The 15103-nt window shown below is 35.1% G+C and overlaps 1 long non-coding RNA gene across 2 annotated transcripts; it reads left to right on the top strand.

The window, feature by feature from the left end:
• The first annotated feature begins 9949 nt into the window (after positions 1-9949).
• On the top strand, positions 9950-15085 carry LOC139521764 (uncharacterized). 2 transcript variants are annotated; one of them, XR_011664065.1, is made up of 3 exons: positions 9950-10774; positions 12646-12695; positions 13985-15085. It is a non-coding gene; the product is annotated as an uncharacterized lncRNA (long non-coding RNA). The 2 variants fall into 2 exon arrangements; XR_011664066.1 differs by lacking the exon at positions 13985-15085 and adding an exon at positions 13733-13964.
• The last annotated feature ends 18 nt before the right edge of the window (positions 15086-15103 follow it).

The following is a 15103-nucleotide window of genomic DNA, read 5'->3' as shown; positions in this document are numbered from 1 at the left end:
GGGGTATCTAGTTTTAAAAAATGTGTCCGGTGATCCGGCCAACCAACCAAGATGGCCGCCATGGCTAAAAATAGAACATAGGGGTAAAATGCAGTTTTTGGCTTATAACTCAAAAACCAAAGCATTTAGAGCAAATCTGACATGGGGTAAAATTGTTTTTCAGGTCAACATCTATCTGCCCTGAAATTTTCAGATGAATCGGACAACCCGTTGTTGGGTTGCTGCCCCTAAATTGACAATTTTAAGGAAATTTTACTGTTTTTGGTTATTATCTTGAATATTATTATAGATAGAGATAAACTGTAAACAGCAATAATGTTCAGCAAAGTAAGATCTACAAATAAGTCAGCATGACCAAAATTGTCAAGTTACCCCTTAAGGAGTTATTGCCCTTTATAGTCATTTTTTAACAATTTTCATAAATTTTTGTAAATTTTTGTAAATTTGTAGAATATATTTTCCACTAATTACTGGGCCAAGTTCATTATAGATGGAGATAACTGTAGCAACAAGAATGTCCAGTAAAGTAAGATCACAAACACATCATGATCACCAAAACACAATTTTGTCATGAATTTATCTGTGTCCATTGTTTAATATGCACATAGACCAAGGTGAACGACACAGGCTCTTGAGAGCCTCTAATTTTGAAATTTTTATATTTTTGTCAAAGGGTCTGACAAAGTAAATACTTTGTCAAAACTTTATGAAAATTCAACGAGCCATATTAATTTTAGTGAAGGTGGTGTACCCCACCACCTTAAGCTTTTAATTTTGTTCATAATTTTCAAAATAAAGTTAAAAAAACATTTTGAATCAAAATCTATTTAACATTGTGTATGTTGAAAATGTTACATAACCGATCTTTAAAATTAAAAATTGGATATTTTAAAGTTTCACTGTTTTCAACAATTTCTCCAATATCCATATTAAAGGCTGGTAATTTTCTTTTTTTTTTTAAATAGGCAATGTCATGACACTGGTCCTTTCTTGTCATATTTGAATTAATTATTTTAAAGGAAATTTATATTTAATGTCAAACCTTTTTGGTTGGTTAATGTTTTTTTTTTGTTTAGTCGTAGAATTTGTAATATATTCTACACTTAAAGAAGCACTAGCTACGAGAAATATAAAAAATATGATATGTTATTTTTTTGGCTTAATCATTAATCAAAAGCAAATAGTGAAATAATAATTCAATGTAAACAGACAGTATAGTTCAATTTTGTCAAAATAAGCTTAATAACCTTGATTATTAATTATTCACTTGCAAGTGAATAATTCAACCTCATTGAATCCATATTCATGTGAACTTCAATTTGACATCTTAGCCGGATATGAATGGCACATGAATTGTATGTGTAAAGTTATTAAAAGGAAAAGAATGTCAACATTGAAAGTGAAAAGAAGGCAAATCAATTTGATTGACTGATTTGATCCACGAAAAACTTTCATTTCCTTGAAGTAGCTTGTTACCTCCAAATCATGGATGTTGATAATGGCCCACGTCGCAGACTCGCGAGGACGGGTGGCCTCGGATATTCCCTAGCGACCTACGACAGCTACAGGCTTCTTGCTAACGTCCCTGTTAAAGAAGCAGGAAAAAATAGAATAATAAGAGATGGAAAATGTCAAATTCACTTGGTCTACAACAAAGAGACCCTTTTATTTTATTGCTGTTCTTCATATTCAAGTTCACAGACCAGTCCTTCAACAATTAGAAAATGTTTAAATAAAAAAAATTGTGTATAAAAATGTTTTGATTTGTGTACATTAATCTGAATAATAATGACTTTCTTTTATTTCCAATTCTACAAATGGAGGACAGAAGAAGCAACCTACAGTGAAAGACTTGAAGAAATATAGGCAATGTAAGTAGGATTAATTAAGTGATCTTGCTGCTTGTGGCGTTACCTCGAAGTAGCTGGTTACCTCCAAATGGGACGACAGTCATGGATGTTGATAATGGCTCACGTCGCAGACTCGCGAGGACGGGCGGCCTCGGATGTTCGCTAGCGTCCTACGACAGCTACAGGCTTTCTGCCCATGCCTGTAGAAGGGGACTTTGAGATGTCATGCTGAAGTTTTCTGGAGATTATCTGGTTTCATTTTTGGGAAGCAGTCCACATGGAAAAATGATGAAGCCAAACTAAAGATACGCTGGATTGGTTCTTTCTAACGTCCATGTTAAAGAAGTAGGAAAAAATAGAATAATAAGAGATGGAAAATGTCAAATTCACTTGGTCTACAACAAAGTGACCCTTTTATTTTATTGCTGTTCTTCATATTCAAGTTCACAGACCAGTCCTTCAACAATGAGAAAATGTTTAAATAAAAAAAATTGTGTATAAAAATGTTTTGATTTGTGTACATTAATCTGAATAATAATGACTTTCTTTTATTTCCAATTCTACAAATGGAGGACAGAAGAAACAGCCTACAGTGAAAGACTTGAAGAAATATAGGCAATGTAAGTTGGATTAATTAAGTGATCTTGCTGCTTGTGGCGTTTCCTCGAAGTAGCTGGTTACCTCCAAATGGGACAACAGTCATGGATGTTGATAATGGCCCACGTCGCAGACTAGCGAGGACGGGCGGCCTCAGATGTTCGCTAGCGGCCTACGACAGCTACAGGCTTTCTGCCCATGCCTGTAGAAGGGGACTTTGAGATGTCATGCTGAAGTTTTCTGGAGATTATCTGGTTTCATTTTTGGGAAGCAGTCCACATGGAAAAATGATGCAGCCAAACTAAAGATACGCTGGATTGGTTCTTTCTAACGTCCCTCTTAAAGAAGCAGGAAAAAATAGAATAAAAAGAGATGGAAAATGTCAAATTCACTTGGTCTACAATGAAGAGACCCTTTTATTTTATTGCTGTTCTTCATATTCAAGTTCACAGACAAGTCCTTCAACAATGAAAAAATGTTTAAATAAAAAAAATTGTGTATAAAAATGTCTTGATTTGTGTACATTAATCTGAATAATAATGACTTTCTTTTATTTCCAATTCTACAAATGGAGGACAGAAGAAGCAGCCCAAAGTGAAAGACTTGAAGAAATATAGGCAATGTAAGTAGGATTAAGTGATTTTGCTGTTTGTGGTGTTTCCTCGAAGTAGCTGGTTACCTCCAAATGGGACAACAGTCATGGATGTTGAGATGGCCTACGTCGCAGACTCGCGAGGACGGTGGCTCAGATGTTCGCTAGCGACCTACGACAGCTACAGGCTTTCTGCCTATGCCTGTAGAAGGGGACTTTGAGATGTCATGCTGAAGTTTTCTGGAGATTATCTGGTTTCATTTTTGGGAAGCAGTCCACATGGAAAAATGACGCAGCCAAACTAAAGATACGCTGGATTGGTTCTTTCTAATGTCCCTGTTATTAAGAAGCAGGAAAAATTGAAGAATAAGAGCGGGAAAATGTCAAATTTACTTGGTCTACAACAAAGAAACCCTTTTATTTTATTGCTGTTCTTCATATACAAGTTCACAGACAGGTCCTTCAACAATGAGAAAATGTTTTAAAAAATTGTTTATAAAAATGTTTTGATTTGTGTACATTAATCTGACTAATAATGACTCTTTTATTTCCGATTCTACCAAAGAGGACAGAAGAAGCAGCCCAAAGTGAAAGACTTGAAGAAATAAAGGCAATGTAAGTAGGATTAAGTGATTTTGCTGTTTGTGGTGTTTCCTCGAAGTAGCTGGTTACCTCCAAATGGGACGAGTCATGGATGTTGAGATGGCCTACGTCGCAGACTCGCGAGGACGGGCGGCTCAGATGTTCGCTAGCGACCTACGACAGCTACAGGCTTTCTGCCTATGCCTGTAGAAGGGGACTTTGAGATGTCATGCTGAAGTTTTCTGGAGATTATCTGGTTTCATTTTTGGGAAGCAGTCCACATGGAAAAATGACGCAGCCAAACTAAAGATACGCTGGATTGGTTCTTTCTAATGTCCCTGTTATTAAGAAGCAGGAAAAATTGAAGAATAAGAGCGGGAAAATGTCAAATTTACTTAGTCTACAACAAAGAAACCCTTTTATTTTATTGCTGTTCTTCATATACAAGTTCACAGACAAGTCCTTCAACAATGAGAAAATGTATAAAAAAATTGTTTATAAAAATGTTTTGATTTGTGTACATTAATCTGACTAATAATGACTCTTTTATTTCCGATTCTACCAAAGAGGACAGAAGAAGCAGCCCAAAGTGAAAGACTTGAAGAAATATAGGCAATGTAAGTAGGATTAAGTGATTTTGCTGTTTGTGGTGTTTCCTCGAAGTAGCTGGTTACCTCCAAATGGGACGACAGTCATGAATGTTGAGATGGCCTACGTCGCAGACTCGCGAGGACGGGCGGCTCAGATGTTCGATAGCGACATACGACAGCTACAGGCTTTCTGCCTATGCCTGTAGAAGGGGACTTTGAGATGTCATGCTGAAGTTTTCTGGAGATTATCTGGTTTCATTTTTGGGAAGCAGTACACATGGAAAAGTGACGCAGCCAAACTAAAGATACGCTGGATTGGTTCTTTCTAATGTCCCTGTTATTAAGAAGCAGGAAAAATTGAAGAATAAGAGCGGGAAAATGTCAAATTTACTTGGTCTACAACAAAGAAACCCTTTTATTTTATTGCTGTTCTTCATATACAAGTTCACAGACAAGTCCTTCAACAATGAGAAAATGTTTTAAAAAATTGTGTATAAAAATGTTCAGCTGTTTCTTACAGAGTTATCTCCTAGTGTTATGTAGGTGTCAGACCACCAATTACTCCCTCAAATTTTGAACGTATTTAAAAGTAGGCCTACTGTAACACAAAATAGTGCTTTTGATGTCATTGTTTACTTAATTTAACCAACAAATTTGCAGAAATGAAACTTTTGGTGAAAGAGAAATATATTTCGACCATTTTGAGCTAAAATTCACTTGTCTGTCAGTTTGCATTAAAAATTCGGGATTAATGCGCTCTATAGTACACTAATTTAAGATTTCCAGAAAACCAGGGGTTATTTTTGGAGTACCGCTGTTTTGAAGGTCAGATGTACCAAATTAATAGTAGAATTTTGTAACAGAATATTAATCTTAATTTGAAAACAATTTGATATTGCAGAACAAATATCAAATGATCATTTCAGAAATACAATGTGCTTCAAGTGCAAAGTCTTTTCTAACAATTAACAGTTGTTTTCTGAGCTAGTTCTGATTGGTCAGGTTTTATTGTCTGTTTCTTGCTTTTGTTCTATTGATAGTTCAGTGGTACTTTTTTTTCAGGATATGGTGTGTGTTATTCAAAGGGATCTTTTTATGTAATTTTGAAATGATATACATTTGATATTTGATAGTAATTGACTGATTCGATCCACAAAAAACCTTTTATTTTATTGCTGTTCTTCATATTCAAGTTGACAGACAAGTCCTTCAACAATGAGAAAATGTATAAAAAAATTGTTTATAAAAATGTTTTGATTTGTGTACATTAATCTGACTAATAATGACTGTCTTTTATTTCCGATTCTACCAAAGAGAACAGAAGAAGCAGCCCAAAGTGAAAGACTTGAAGAAATATAGGCAATGTAAGTAGGATTAAGTGATTTTGCTGTTTGTGGTGTTTCCTCGAAGTAGCTGGTTACCTCCAAATGGGACGACCGTCATGGATGTTGAGATGGCCTACGTCGCAGACTCGCGAGGACGGGCGGCTCAGATGTTCGCTAGCGACCTACGACAGCTACAGGCTTTCTGCCTATGCTTGTAGAAGGGGACTTTGAGATGTCATGCTGAAGTTTTCTGGAGATTATCTGGTTTCATTTTTGGGAAGCAGTCCACATGGAAAAATGACGCAGCCAAACTAAAGATACGCTGGATTGGTTCTTTCTAATGTCCCTGTTATTAAGAAGCAGGAAAAATTGAAGAATAAGAGCGGGAAAATGTCAAATTTACTTGGTCTACAACAAAGAAACCCTTTTATTTTATTGCTGTTCTTCATATACAAGTTCACAGACAAGTCCTTCAACAATGAGAAAATGTATAAAAAAATTGTTCATAAAAATGTTTTGATTTGTGTACATTAATCTGACTAATAATGACTCTTTTATTTCCGATTCTACCAAAGAGGACAGAAGAAGCAGCCCAAAGTGAAAGACTTGAAGAAATATAGGCAATGTAAGTAGGATTAAGTGATTTTGCTGTTTGTGGTGTTTCCTCGAAGTAGCTGGTTACCTCCAAATGGGACGACAGTCATGAATGTTGAGATGGCCTACATCGCAGACTCGCGAGGACAGGCGGCTCAGATGTTCGCTAGCGACCTACGACAGCTACAGGCTTTCTGCCTATGCCTGTAGAAGGGGACTTTGAGATGTCATGCTGAAGTTTTCTGGAGATTATCTGGTTTCATTTTTGGGAAGCAGTCCACATGGAAAAATGACGCAGCCAAACTAAAGATACGCTGGATTGGTTCTTTCTAATGTCCCTAGTATTAAGAAGCAGGAAAAATTGAGGAATAAGAGCGGGAAAAGGTCAAATTTACTTGGTCTACAACAAAGAAACCCTTTTATTTTATTGCTGTTCTTCATATACAAGTTCACAGACAAGTCCTTCAACAATGAGAAAATGTTTTAAAAAAATTGTGTATAAAAATGTTCAGCTGTTTCTTACAGAGTTATCTCCTAGTGTTATGTAGGTGTCAGACCACCAATTACTCCCTCAAATTTTGAAGGTATTTAAAAGTAGGCCTACTGTAACACAAAATAGTGCTTTTGATGTCATTGTTTACTTAATTTAACCAACAAATTTGCAGAAATGAAACTTTTGGTGAAAGAGAAATATATTTCGACCATTTTGAGCTAAAATTCACTTGTCTGTCAGTTTGCATTAAAAATTCGGGATTAATGCGCTCTATAGTACACTAATTTAAGATTTCCAGAAAACCAGGGGTTATTTTTGGAGTACCGCTGTTTTGAAGGTCAGATGTACCAAATTAATAGTAGAATTTTGTAACAGAATATTAATCTTAATTTGAAAACAATTTGATATTGCAGAACAAATATCAAATGATCATTTCAGAAATACATTGTGCTTCAAGTGCAAAGTCTTTTCTAATAATTAACAGTTGTTTTCTGAGCTAGTTCTGATTGGTCGGGTTTTATTGTCTGTTTCTTGCTTTTGTTCTATTGATAGTTCAGTGGTACTTTTTTTTTTCAGGATATGGTGTGTGTTATTCAAAGGATTCTTTTTATGTAATTTTGAAATGATATACATTTGATATTTGATAGAAATTGAATGATTCGATCCACAAAAAACCTTTTATTTTATTGCTGTTCTTCATATTCAAGTTGACAGACAAGTCCTTCAACAATGAGAAAATGTATAAAAAAATTGTTTATAAAAATGTTTTGATTTGTGTACATTAATCTGACTAATAATGACTGTCTTTTATTTCCGATTCTACCAAAGAGAACAGAAGAAGCAGCCCAAAGTGAAAGACTTGAAGAAATATAGGCAATGTAAGTAGGATTAAGTGATTTTGCTGTTTGTGGTGTTTCCTCGAAGTAGCTGGTTACCTCCAAATGGGACGACAGTCATGGATGTTGAGATGGCCTACGTCGCAGACTCGCGAGGACGGGCGGCTCAGATGTTCGCTAGCGACCTACGACAGCTACAGGCTTTCTGCCTATGCCTGTAGAAGGGGACTTTGAGATGTCATGCTGAAGTTTTCTGGAGATTATCTGGTTTCATTTTTGGGAAGCAGTCCACATGGAAAAATGACGCAGCCAAACTAAAGATACGCTGGATTGGTTCTTTCTAATGTCCCTAGTATTAAGAAGCAGGAAAAATTGAGGAATAAGAGCGGGAAAATGTCAAATTTACTTGGTCTACAACAAAGAAACCCTTTTATTTTATTGCTGTTCTTCATATACAAGTTCACAGACAAGTCCTTCAACAATGAGAAAATGTTTTAAAAAAATTGTGTATAAAAATGTTCAGCTGTTTCTTACAGAGTTATCTCCTAGTGTTATGTAGGTGTCAGACCACCAATTACTCCCTCAAATTTTGAAGGTATTTAAAAGTAGGCCTACTGTAACACAAAATAGTGCTTTTGATGTCATTGTTTACTTAATTTAACCAACAAATTTGCAGAAATGAAACTTTTGGTGAAAGAGAAATATATTTCGACCATTTTGAGCTAAAATTCACTTGTCTGTCAGTTTGCATTAAAAATTCGGGATTAATGCGCTCTATAGTACACTAATTTAAGATTTCCAGAAAACCAGGGGTTATTTTTGGAGTACCGCTGTTTTGAAGGTCAGATGTACCAAATTAATAGTAGAATTTTGTAACAGAATATTAATCTTAATTTGAAAACAATTTGATATTGCAGAACAAATATCAAATGATCATTTCAGAAATACATTGTGCTTCAAGTGCAAAGTCTTTTCTAATAATTAACAGTTGTTTTCTGAGCTAGTTCTGATTGGTCGGGTTTTATTGTCTGTTTCTTGCTTTTGTTCTATTGATAGTTCAGTGGTACTTTTTTTTTTCAGGATATGGTGTGTGTTATTCAAAGGATTCTTTTTATGTAATTTTGAAATGATATACATTTGATATTTGATAGAAATTGAATGATTCGATCCACAAAAAACCTTTTATTTTATTGCTGTTCTTCATATTCAAGTTGACAGACAAGTCCTTCAACAATGAGAAAATGTATAAAAAAATTGTTTATAAAAATGTTTTGATTTGTGTACATTAATCTGACTAATAATGACTGTCTTTTATTTCCGATTCTACCAAAGAGAACAGAAGAAGCAGCCCAAAGTGAAAGACTTGAAGAAATATAGGCAATGTAAGTAGGATTAAGTGATTTTGCTGTTTGTGGTGTTTCCTCGAAGTAGCTGGTTACCTCCAAATGGGACGACAGTCATGGATGTTGAGATGGCCTACGTCGCAGACTCGCGAGGACGGGCGGCTCAGATGTTCGCTAGCGACCTACGACAGCTACAGGCTTTCTGCCTATGCCTGTAGAAGGGGACTTTGAGATGTCATGCTGAAGTTTTCTGGAGATTATCTGGTTTCATTTTTGGGAAGCAGTCCACATGGAAAAATGACGCAGCCAAACTAAAGATACGCTGGATTGGTTCTTTCTAATGTCCCTGTTATTAAGAAGCAGGAAAAATTGAGGAATAAGAACTGAAAATGTCAAATTTACTTGGTCTACAACAAAGAAACCCTTTTATTTTATTGCTGTTCTTCATATACAAGGTCACAGACAAGTCCTTCAACAATGAGAAAATGTTTAAAAAAAATTGTTTATAAAAATGTTCAGCTGTTTCTTACAGAGTTATCTCCTAGTGTTATGTAGGTGTCAGACCACCAATTACTCCCTCAAATTTTGAACGTATTTAAAAGTAGGCCTACTGTAACACAAAATAGTGCTTTTGATGTCATTGTTTACTTAATTTAACCAACAAATTTGCAGAAATGAAACTTTTGGTGAAAGAGAAATATATTTCGACCATTTTGAGCTAAAATTCACTTGTCTGTCAGTTTGCATTAAAAATTCGGGATTAATGCGCTCTATAGTACACTAATTTAAGATTTCCAGAAAACCAGGGGTTATTTTTGGAGTACCGCTGTTTTGAAGGTCAGATGTACCAAATTAATAGTAGAATTTTGTAACAGAATATTAATCTTAATTTGAAAACAATTTGATATTGCAGAACAAATATCAAATGATCATTTCAGAAATACATTGTACTTCAAGTGCAAAGTCTTTTCTAATAATTAACAGTTGTTTTCTGAGCTAGTTCTGATTGGTCGGGTTTTATTGTCTGTTTCTTGCTTTTGTTCTATTGATAGTTCAGTGGTACTTTTTTTTTTCAGGATATGGTGTGTGTTATTCAAAGGATTCTTTTTATGTAATTTTGAAATGATATACATTTGATATTTGATAGAAATTGAATGATTCGATCCACAAAAAACCTTTTATTTTATTGCTGTTCTTCATATTCAAGTTGACAGACAAGTCCTTCAACAATGAGAAAATGTATAAAAAAATTGTTTATAAAAATGTTTTGATTTGTGTACATTAATCTGACTAATAATGACTGTCTTTTATTTCCGATTCTACCAAAGAGAACAGAAGAAGCAGCCCAAAGTGAAAGACTTGAAGAAATATAGGCAATGTAAGTAGGATTAAGTGATTTTGCTGTTTGTGGTGTTTCCTCGAAGTAGCTGGTTACCTCCAAATGGGACGACAGTCATGGATGTTGAGATGGCCTACGTCGCAGACTCGCGAGGACGGGCGGCTCAGATGTTCGCTAGCGACCTACGACAGCTACAGGCTTTCTGCCTATGCCTGTAGAAGGGGACTTTGAGATGTCATGCTGAAGTTTTCTGGAGATTATCTGGTTTCATTTTTGGGAAGCAGTCCACATGGAAAAATGACGCAGCCAAACTAAAGATACGCTGGATTGGTTCTTTCTAATGTCCCTGTTATTAAGAAGCAGGAAAAATTGAGAAATAAGAGCGGGAAAATGTCAAATTTACTTGGTCTACAACAAAGAAACCCTTTTATTTTATTGCTGTTCTTCATATACAAGTTCACAGACAAGTCCTTCAACAATGAAAAAATGTTTAAATAAAAAAAATTGTGTATAAAAATGTCTTGATTTGTGTACATTAATCTGAATAATAATGACTTTCTTTTATTTCCAATTCTACAAATGGAGGACAGAAGAAGCAGCCCAAAGTGAAAGACTTGAAGAAATATAGGCAATGTAAGTAGGATTAAGTGATTTTGCTGTTTGTGGTGTTTCCTCGAAGTAGCTGGTTACCTCCAAATGGGACAACAGTCATGGATGTTGAGATGGCCTACGTCGCAGACTCGCGAGGACGGTGGCTCAGATGTTCGCTAGCGACCTACGACAGCTACAGGCTTTCTGCCTATGCCTGTAGAAGGGGACTTTGAGATGTCATGCTGAAGTTTTCTGGAGATTATCTGGTTTCATTTTTGGGAAGCAGTCCACATGGAAAAATGACGCAGCCAAACTAAAGATACGCTGGATTGGTTCTTTCTAATGTCCCTGTTATTAAGAAGCAGGAAAAATTGAAGAATAAGAGCGGGAAAATGTCAAATTTACTTGGTCTACAACAAAGAAACCCTTTTATTTTATTGCTGTTCTTCATATACAAGTTCACAGACAGGTCCTTCAACAATGAGAAAATGTTTTAAAAAATTGTTTATAAAAATGTTTTGATTTGTGTACATTAATCTGACTAATAATGACTCTTTTATTTCCGATTCTACCAAAGAGGACAGAAGAAGCAGCCCAAAGTGAAAGACTTGAAGAAATAAAGGCAATGTAAGTAGGATTAAGTGATTTTGCTGTTTGTGGTGTTTCCTCGAAGTAGCTGGTTACCTCCAAATGGGACGAGTCATGGATGTTGAGATGGCCTACGTCGCAGACTCGCGAGGACGGGCGGCTCAGATGTTCGCTAGCGACCTACGACAGCTACAGGCTTTCTGCCTATGCCTGTAGAAGGGGACTTTGAGATGTCATGCTGAAGTTTTCTGGAGATTATCTGGTTTCATTTTTGGGAAGCAGTCCACATGGAAAAATGATGCAGCCAAACTAAAGATACGCTGGATTGGTTCTTTCTAATGTCCCTGTTATTAAGAAGCAGGAAAAATTAAGGAATAAGAGCGGGAAAATGTCAAATTTACTTGGTCTACAACAAAGAAACCCTTTTATTTTATTGCTGTTCTTCATATACAAGTTCACAGACAAGTCCTTCAACAATGAGAAAATGTTTAAAAAAAATTGTGTATAAAAATGTTCAGCTGTTTCTTACAGAGTTATCTCCTAGTGTTTTGTAGGTGTCAGACCACCAATTACTCCCTCAAATTTTGAACGTATTTAAAAGTAGGCCTACTGTAACACAAAATAGTGCTTTTGATGTCATTGTTTACTTAATTTAACCAACAAATTTGCAGAAATGAAACTTTTGGTGAAAGAGAAATATATTTCGACCATTTTGAGCTAAAATTCACTTGTCTGTCAGTTTGCATTAAAAATTCGGGATTAATGCGCTCTATAGTACACTAATTTAAGATTTCCAGAAAACCAGGGGTTATTTTTGGAGTACCGCTGTTTTGAAGGTCAGATGTACCAAATTAATAGTAGAATTTTGTAACAGAATATTAATCTTAATTTGAAAACAATTTGATATTGCAGAACAAATATCAAATGATCATTTCAGAAATACATTGTGCTTCAAGTGCAAAGTCTTTTCTAACAATTAACAGTTGTTTTCTGAGCTAGTTCTGATTGGTCAGGTTTTATTGTCTGTTTCTTGCTTTTGTTCTATTGATAGTCCAGTGGTACTTTTTTTTCAGGATATGGTGTGTGTTATTCAAAGGGATCTTTTTATGTAATTTTGAAATGATATACATTTGATATTTGATAGTAATTGACTGATTCGATCCACAAAAAACCTTTTATTTTATTGCTGTTCTTCATATTCAAGTTGACAGACAAGTCCTTCAACAATGAGAAAATGTATAAAAAAATTGTTTATAAAAATGTTTTGATTTGTGTACATTAATCTGACTAATAATGACTGTCTTTTATTTCCGATTCTACCAAAGAGAACAGAAGAAGCAGCCCAAAGTGAAAGACTTGAAGAAATATAGGCAATGTAAGTAGGATTAAGTGATTTTGCTGTTTGTGGTGTTTCCTCGAAGTAGCTGGTTACCTCCAAATGGGATGACAGTCATGGATGTTGAGATGGCCTACGTCGCAGACTCGCGTGGACGGGCGGCTCAGATGTTCGCTAGCGACCTACGACAGCTACAGGCTTTCTGCCTATGCCTGTAGAATGGGACTTTGAGATGTCATGCTGAAGTTTTCTGGAGATTATCTGGTTTCATTTTTGGGAAGCAGTCCACATGGAAAAATGACGCAGCCAAACTAAAGATACGCTGGATTGGTTCTTTCTAATGTCCCTGTTATTAAGAAGCAGGAAAAATTGAGAAATAAGAGCGGGAAAATGTCAAATTTACTTGGTCTACAACAAAGAAACCCTTTTATTTTATTGCTGTTCTTCATATACAAGTTCACAGACAAGTCCTTCAACAATGAGAAAATGTTTTAAAAAAATTGTGTATAAAAATGTTCAGCTGTTTCTTACAGAGTTATCTCCTAGTGTTATGTAGGTGTCAGACCACCAATTACTCCCTCAAATTTTGAACGTATTTAAAAGTAGGCCTACTGTAACACAAAATAGTGCTTTTGATGTCATTGTTTACTTAATTTAACCAACAAATTTGCAGAAATGAAACTTTTGGTGAAAGAGAAATATATTTCGACCATTTTGAGCTAAAATTCACTAGTCTGTCAGTTTGCATTAAAAATTCGGGATTAATGCGCTCTATAGTACACTAATTTAAGATTTCCAGAAAACCAGGGGTTATTTTTGGAGTACCGCTGTTTTGAAGGTCAGATGTACCAAATTAATAGTAGAATTTTGTAACAGAATATTAATCTTAATTTGAAAACAATTTGATATTGCAGAACAAATATCAAATGATCATTTCAGAAATACATTGTGCTTCAAGTGCAAAGTCTTTTCTAATAATTAACAGTTGTTTTCTGAGCTAGTTCTGATTGGTCAGGTTTTATTGTCTGTTTCTTGCTTTTGTTCTATTAATAGTTCAGTGGTACTTTTTTTTTCAGGATATGGTGTGTGTTATTCAAAGGGATCTTTTGATGTAATTTTGAAATGATATACATTTGATATTTGATAGTAATTGACTGATTCGATCCACAAAAAACCTTTTATTTTATTGCTGTTCTTCATATTCAAGTTGACAGACAAGTCCTTCAACAATGAGAAAATGTGTAAAAAAATTGTTTATAAAAATGTTTTGATTTGTGTACATTAATCTGACTAATAATGACTGTCTTTTATTTCTGATTCTACCAAAGAGAACAGAAGAAGCAGCCCAAAGTGAAAGACTTGAAGAAATATAGGCAATGTAAGTAGGATTAAGTGATTTTGCTGTTTGTGGTGTTTCCTCGAAGTAGCTGGTTACCTCCAAATGGGACGACAGTCATGGATGTTGAGATGGCCTACGTCGCAGACTCGCGAGGACGGGCAGCTCAGATGTTCGCTAGCGACCTACGACAGCTACAGGCTTTCTGCCTATGCCTGTAGAAGGGGACTTTGAGATGTCATGCTGAAGTTTTCTGGAGATTATCTGGTTTCATTTTTGGGAAGCAGTCCACATGGAAAAATGACGCAGCCAAACTAAAGATACGCTGGATTGGTTCTTTCTAATGTCCCTGTTATTAAGAAGCAGGAAAAATTGAGGAATAAGAACTGAAAATGTCAAATTTACTTGGTCTACAACAAAGAAACCCTTTTATTTTATTGCTGTTCTTCATATACAAGGTCACAGACAAGTCCTTCAACAATGAGAAAATGTTTAAAAAAAATTGTTTATAAAAATGTTCAGCTGTTTCTTACAGAGTTATCTCCTAGTGTTATGTAGGTGTCAGACCACCAATTACTCCCTCAAATTTTGAACGTATTTAAAAGTAGGCCTACTGTAACACAAAATAGTGCTTTTGATGTCATTGTTTACTTAATTTAACCAACAAATTTGCAGAAATGAAACTTTTGGTGAAAGAGAAATATATTTCGACCATTTTGAGCTAAAATTCACTTGTCTGTCAGTTTGCATTAAAAATTCGGGATTAATGCGCTCTATAGTACACTAATTTAAGATTTCCAGAAAACCAGGGGTTATTTTTGGAGTACCGCTGTTTTGAAGGTCAGATGTACCAAATTAATAGTAGAATTTTGTAACAGAATATTAATCTTAATTTGAAAACAATTTGATATTGCAGAACAAATATCAAATGATCATTTCAGAAATACATTGTGCTTCAAGTGCAAAGTCTTTTCTAATAATTAACAGTTGTTTTCTGAGCTAGTTCTGATTGGTCGGGTTTTATTGTCTGTTTCTTGCTTTTGTTCTATTGATAGTTCAGTGGTACTTTTTTTTTTCAGGATATGGTGTGTGTTATTCAAAGGATTCTTTT

Source organism: Mytilus edulis, chromosome 4 (assembly GCF_963676685.1).
Source record: "Mytilus edulis chromosome 4, xbMytEdul2.2, whole genome shotgun sequence".
Lineage (NCBI taxonomy): Eukaryota > Metazoa > Mollusca > Bivalvia > Mytilida > Mytilidae > Mytilus > Mytilus edulis.
Note: the sequence above shows the minus strand (reverse complement) of the source record. Positions and strands in the feature narration are given on the sequence as shown.